Raw genomic sequence first — 5857 nt, 5'->3', positions numbered from 1 at the left:
GAATGGCGTTGCACTCTCCTATGAGCATTACTATTTCATCCTTTTCCAGCTTCCTCTTGTTTGAAAGAATTTCCTTTAGGAACTTAGCATAACTTAGCATCTGCTGTAATGCATTTGCAAAAAGAATGTTAATATGCAGTTTTTTTGAATACATCAAGAAATTTAAGAAACTGCTTATCCTGAGTTTGTGATAATCCGTGGATTATACAATTTTCATTCGTCTTTTTAGTCAGATTTCAGGTACTTTTTGTTGCATTTTGACCTGAATTGTTGTTTAATTATTTACATTTTGTGTTTCAGGTTAAAATGGACATTTTGAGCAAATAAGGACAAAATTGGAAGTTTTGACTAAGAAGTTAGCGGATCTCAGAAGTTAGAAGAGTTCTGAAGCAGGACAAAGCACGATGAGGCTTGTTCCAAAGGAAGAGCACCGAGAATCGAAGAAGAAAGCAAAAGAAGCAAGCAGAGTGGCAGTTCTATAAATTCAAAACCTTTCAAGTAGCTTCGCCCCGGCAAAAAATTGTCCTTTGCCGTGGCGAAGTACGGCAGACACGAACAAGTCTGAGGCTTTCTTCACTGCGACGACGTTTCTTCTTCGCCGCGACGACAGTCGTAATTTTCAGTTTTGTAAAACGCACAGTTTTACGTTCTGCGTGTTTTTCTTAGAAATTTAGGGCGAGGTATAAAAGAAAAACTTAACCTTTTTGCCCAGGGGTCATGCAGGAAGTAGGGTTAGCAACTTTTACATTATTTTTGGATTAAGCTTAGAGATTTTTAGCAATTGGAAGGGTGAAGATCTGATTTTGAACCAAAGGATTCATCAATTGGGGAGATTTCTTATCCTCTCTCTTACTTTTCATTATGTTGAACTTGATTATTTTCGTTTTTCTTAATTGTAGTGTTAATTTAGCTATGAACTAACTCATTTTGGGTTAGGGTTTTGATTGTAATTCGGATTTCTAATGGGTTAATTATTGATCACGTTATATTCATATGACTATGTTTTGATTGTGTGTTTACTCTGATTTTTAATGCTTTATGTGATGAACATGATGAGATTGAGAAATGAATCATGTTAGGCTTCTTGGGTAATCACCATTATAGTATTGGATGCTAGAGATAGATTCAAGAATTAATGAAATCATTGTAGGATTCTTATGCTTAATGAGTTTGGAATTGTTAACCTTCAAATTGTTGGGTGCGGAAGGTTAAAAAGGAAGAATAGGAAAACATAGCATGAGAAGGTATGTTTAACACCTTAGTGAGTTCGGTTTACAATCAATGCATATGAATATGAATGTAGTGTAATTTTTAGGTTTAACCCATAAAATCCGAATGAAGTCAAAACCCTACCCGTTTTACTTGAATTGATTTTCTGAAATTTTATCTTGCAATCTTTAGTTAAACTTTAGTTTAATAGTTATTGTTCAGATTAGTTATAATTAGCTCCCATCAATCCAAAGATTTCGATTGCTCCAACTTGAGAACAGTAGAATACTTAGTGGTTAGCTAACAATCCTCGTGGGAACGATCTTTACTCATCATTATATTACTGGTGCGATTAGTATACTTGCTATTTTTGCATGTTATAGGAAACACGTATCAGTTTGCTTCCTTAGTCTTTGAGGGAAAGTAACTGAAGAAGTATGGTGTGCCAACTCTAGTGGTATTTCAAGAAATGGCAATTTTTCCTTCCTTGTTTTTGGCATCTTCTCTTTCCTTGGATCTCTCTTTCTTGGACTTGTTGGCTTCTCTTCAACGATGATTTCTTCATCAACTTCTGCAACATAGTCTTCCTTTTTTTCTGGAGGGTTCTCATCTTTCCTTTTTGGTTCAACTTCTTCTAACACTGTCCCACTCCTTAGCATAATTGCATTTACTTGCTCTCTTAGATTGGTCACAGTATGACTTGGTAAAGAACCTTGAACTCTCTGATTCAACTTTTCTGAAATTTGACCCAATTGCACCTCTAAGTTTCGAATAGACACTCCTTGATTTCTAAAATTTGAGCGTGTCTCATTCATAAAACTTGTGGTTTCTTGCATGAATTTCCCGAACATATCCTCCAATTTTGACACTCTCTGCTCTACTCACCCCCAGTTAATGGTTTGGCACTGTCCTTTGATTTAATTGATTGTCTTGATTGCCCCAAGACAAGTTTAGGTGATTTCTCAAACCGAGATTGTAGGTGTTGGAGAATGGATTGTTCTATTTTCTCTAATTCCCAACTAAATAGTTGACTTGTTTTGATGATAAGGATGATGAGGCAAAGGTGTTCCCCACTTGGCAATCAATGCTTGCATGGTTACCTACACAAAAATCACATGTTACTTGAGGTGTTTGAATAGAATTAACATGCATACCACCTATTGTTTTTGAAATGCTGCAAGTTGGGCTGAAATGGATGTGTAAGCATCAACATCATGAATACCCATAGACTTCTTTGACACCATGCTCTTATCCGATCTTTGGTAGTTGTTACTTGCTAAAACTTCAAGTAATTCTTGAGCTTCCACCAGTGTCTTGTTTTGTAAATCTCTCTTGGCTACTGCATCTACCATTGTTCGAACATTTGGTAGCAAACCTGAATAGAACGTTTGGACTTGCATCCAAACAGGCAAACAATGGTGTGGACACTTTCTCAACATTTCCTTGTGTCTCTCCCATGCTTCATATAATGATTCATGGTCAACTTGTACAAATGAGGTGACGTCATTTCTCATGTTTGTGAAAGAGTTGGTGGGTAATACTTGTAAAGGAACTTCTGTGCTAGATCATTCCATGTCGTGATGGTTCCAGCAAGTAATGACATTAACCATCCTTTTGCCTTATCTCTCAATGAGAATGGAAATAATCGCAACCTAATAGCATCATCTGTCACCCCGTTGTGCTTGAATGTATCACAGATTTCCAAGAAGTTGGCTATGTGTAGATTAGGATAATCTTTTGGATCTCCCCCGAATTGTACTAATTGTTGAATCATTTGGATTATAACTGGCTTTATCTCAAAGTTATTAGCCTCAATAGGCAATCTCGTTATGCTCAGACTACAACCTTTAACTTGTGGATGTTAAAACTCCCGCAAGGTTTATTTTCAGCCATCTCAATGAGTCTCTCTACTCTTTCTCTTCTCTCTTTGATGAGTCTTCTTGCTGTTCTTTCAATCTCTGGGTCAATAGGAAGCACAGGAAAATTTCTTGCTTTTCGCATAAACTACAAAGGAAAGAAAAAGAGCGTGAGCTCACACAACAAACAAAAATTAAACTGAAAATTAAACTTCAACTTAGCAAAAACTAGAAAACTTCAATATTAAAACAAAATCAATCCTCGGCAACGGTGCCAAAAACTTGATGCATGATTTCACAAACATGCATATGTAGCTAGTGCACTAGTCTCAAAAAGTAATATAATAATGACTAGAGTATCGTCCCACGAGGATTGAGTGCTAAGTACTGATTTTCCTAATTTTACAACTAATTGAAGAACACAAAAATTGGATTTGCGAGAGCTAATTAAAACTAAATTAAAACAAAATTATTAAACAACTAAATTTAACACAACAAAAGGATTCTAAAAACAATTACCAATTCAAGAAAAGAGGTTAGGGTTTGATTTCACCGAGTTACTCCAACCCAACCTATAAATCCTATTATTCTCAAATTCACATGCAAGGATTACAAATCCTATGTTGTAAAATATACCTTCTCGTGCTATATTTCCCTACTTATCCCTATTAAAGTTCCACACCCAACAAAATGAAGTTTAATAGTTCAAAGTCCCTTAAGCAAGTGGAATTATATAAAGATTTCATAGATAGAATTTAACCATATCTAGTTTTCACTCAATCTACGGTATTTATCTCAAGAAGCTAACACATGAATCACTTCTCAATCTCATCATGCTCAACACTCATTTGAATAAAAAACCCAACATTCAAATGCATTAAGAACAAAGATAGACACTTAATGCAAGCAATAGAATAAAAAACAATAAGATATTATAGATTAAATCATTGTAAACTAAGATCCATCAAAACCCTAACCCCAAAACGAGTTAGTTCATGTTCAAAATGAAAATAAACATCAAATATATAACGAAATCAGAGTTTAACATCATAAAAGAAGAAAGGGAAAATAAATCTTCCTAATTTGGAGACCCAAATCCTTACAGTCTTCTTCTCTTCTCCCCATTTCCTAAAATGTTGACCTCCCTTCAAAATTGGGCTAACTCCTGTTTAATTAGTAGCCAAAAACCCTAGGACAAAACGCTATAGAAGGAAAACGCCCCGTTTTTACAAAATAGAACCAGTTTTCGTTGCGGTAAGGAAAAACTCTTGCCGCGGCATTGACTTGAAATTTGTTGGCTTGTAGTTCTAGAGGATTTCTTGCCGCGGTAAAGAAAAAAGCTTGTTGAGGCGAAATTCTAACATTTTTTGCTAAATTTATGGAACTACCCCTGCTTGCTTCTTCACTTGAATCTTTGATCTTCTTGATTTCCAATCTGAACAAGCTTTGAGGGTGCTTCCAATCAACATCAGAATTTCCCCGATCATCTAAAATACGCTCGATTCTGGATCTAGAAACTCATTATTGCTCTGTTTTGCTCTAACTGCACGTTTTGGCCTAAAACATAAAATATGCAGATTTAAGTAACAATTCAGGCACAAAACTCATAAGAAGTATCCAAAAATCCTACAAAAATCAAATAGAAAATAGTATAATCCTAGGATTATCTTCGTGTGCATCAACGTTCGTGCAATTCCATCCTCCAATCAGTAGTGAAATTAAAAGTTTGAAGGAGCCTCCAAACGTTGGTAGTGTATTTTGAATCCTTGTATGGATTTGTCAGTGTACTAATTTTATAATAAATGTAAACATTATAATCTATAGCCATATTTGGGATGAAGTAATTGATCGATTTATTTTTAATCTATGATTTTTCCACTACACAAATATGATCAGTTACTTACAACACATTGTCAGCATCATCAAGATGCTTTGCATAAGTATCTCTATTTTCCTGTGTAGCTTTAGGACTAGGCGCATCTTGAACAGGCTCATTAAGGACATATAACTTCTTCTCAGATTTGAGTACAGTCCGAAGATTTCAGTACCAATCCTTGAAGTTAGAACAATCCAAATTGTTTTCATTTTCGATAATCGATGGCAATGATAGGTTGTTAGTTGTCATTTTGTGAGTCTAAAAGTATAAAATAAAGTGAGTTAATATCATGTTATGATTTAGTTAATCAAGATCTTTTAATTAATTAAAAATTCTCCCACTATTATACTCAAGTTCTAATAGCCCTTACTATTAAACTCGGGAAGGCCCGTTGGTCTTCCTAGTGGGGCAAGATCCCATCAATTCCATATTAAACCTTCGTTGATCAAATCAAGTCAAAAATGGTTTGACTTAGGTAGGTTACAAACTCAATCTGTACCAGCTAATGGCACCAACCATTAATACTCAAATATAAATTGGGCATACAAACCAATTACACAATTCAATGGCACCAACCATTGACCTCAAGTGCAACTCTTGGATCAATAGAGTAGATACTATATATCAACCTATGCATTATTAGATCGCAGTTCTCTACCATGCCTCTAGTATGCAACCTTCGTTGATCAAACAAGTGAAACTACTAGTTAAGTCTTAACCCAACACCATTAAGGAAAAACTCCAATGCGACTTAGCCTCCCACTGCTAGAAGTGTACCCTTCGCTGATGCGAACAAGGTTACAATGAACAATGGTTTGACTAGGCCCATGGTGTCGAAAGGCGTGAATTAGACTTAATATCTTGTATGAGTGTTTTTGTTTTGCTTTTGGTGTCATCATTTTATAATCTTTATATT

The 5857-nt window shown here is 35.3% G+C and overlaps 1 non-coding gene across 1 annotated transcript; it reads left to right on the top strand.

The window, feature by feature from the left end:
• Nucleotides 1-2620: 2620 nt before the first annotated feature.
• Nucleotides 2621-2726, top strand: LOC116123960. Its single transcript, XR_004127140.1, has one exon. It is a non-coding gene; the product is annotated as a small nucleolar RNA R71 (small nucleolar RNA).
• The last annotated feature ends 3131 nt before the right edge of the window (nucleotides 2727-5857 follow it).

The sequence above is a fragment of the Pistacia vera genome, unplaced genomic scaffold, assembly GCF_008641045.1.
Source record: "Pistacia vera cultivar Batoury unplaced genomic scaffold, PisVer_v2 Contig146, whole genome shotgun sequence".
Lineage (NCBI taxonomy): Eukaryota > Viridiplantae > Streptophyta > Magnoliopsida > Sapindales > Anacardiaceae > Pistacia > Pistacia vera.
The sequence above is the reverse complement of the archived record's forward strand: the minus strand, read 5'-3'. Positions and strand labels throughout refer to the sequence as shown.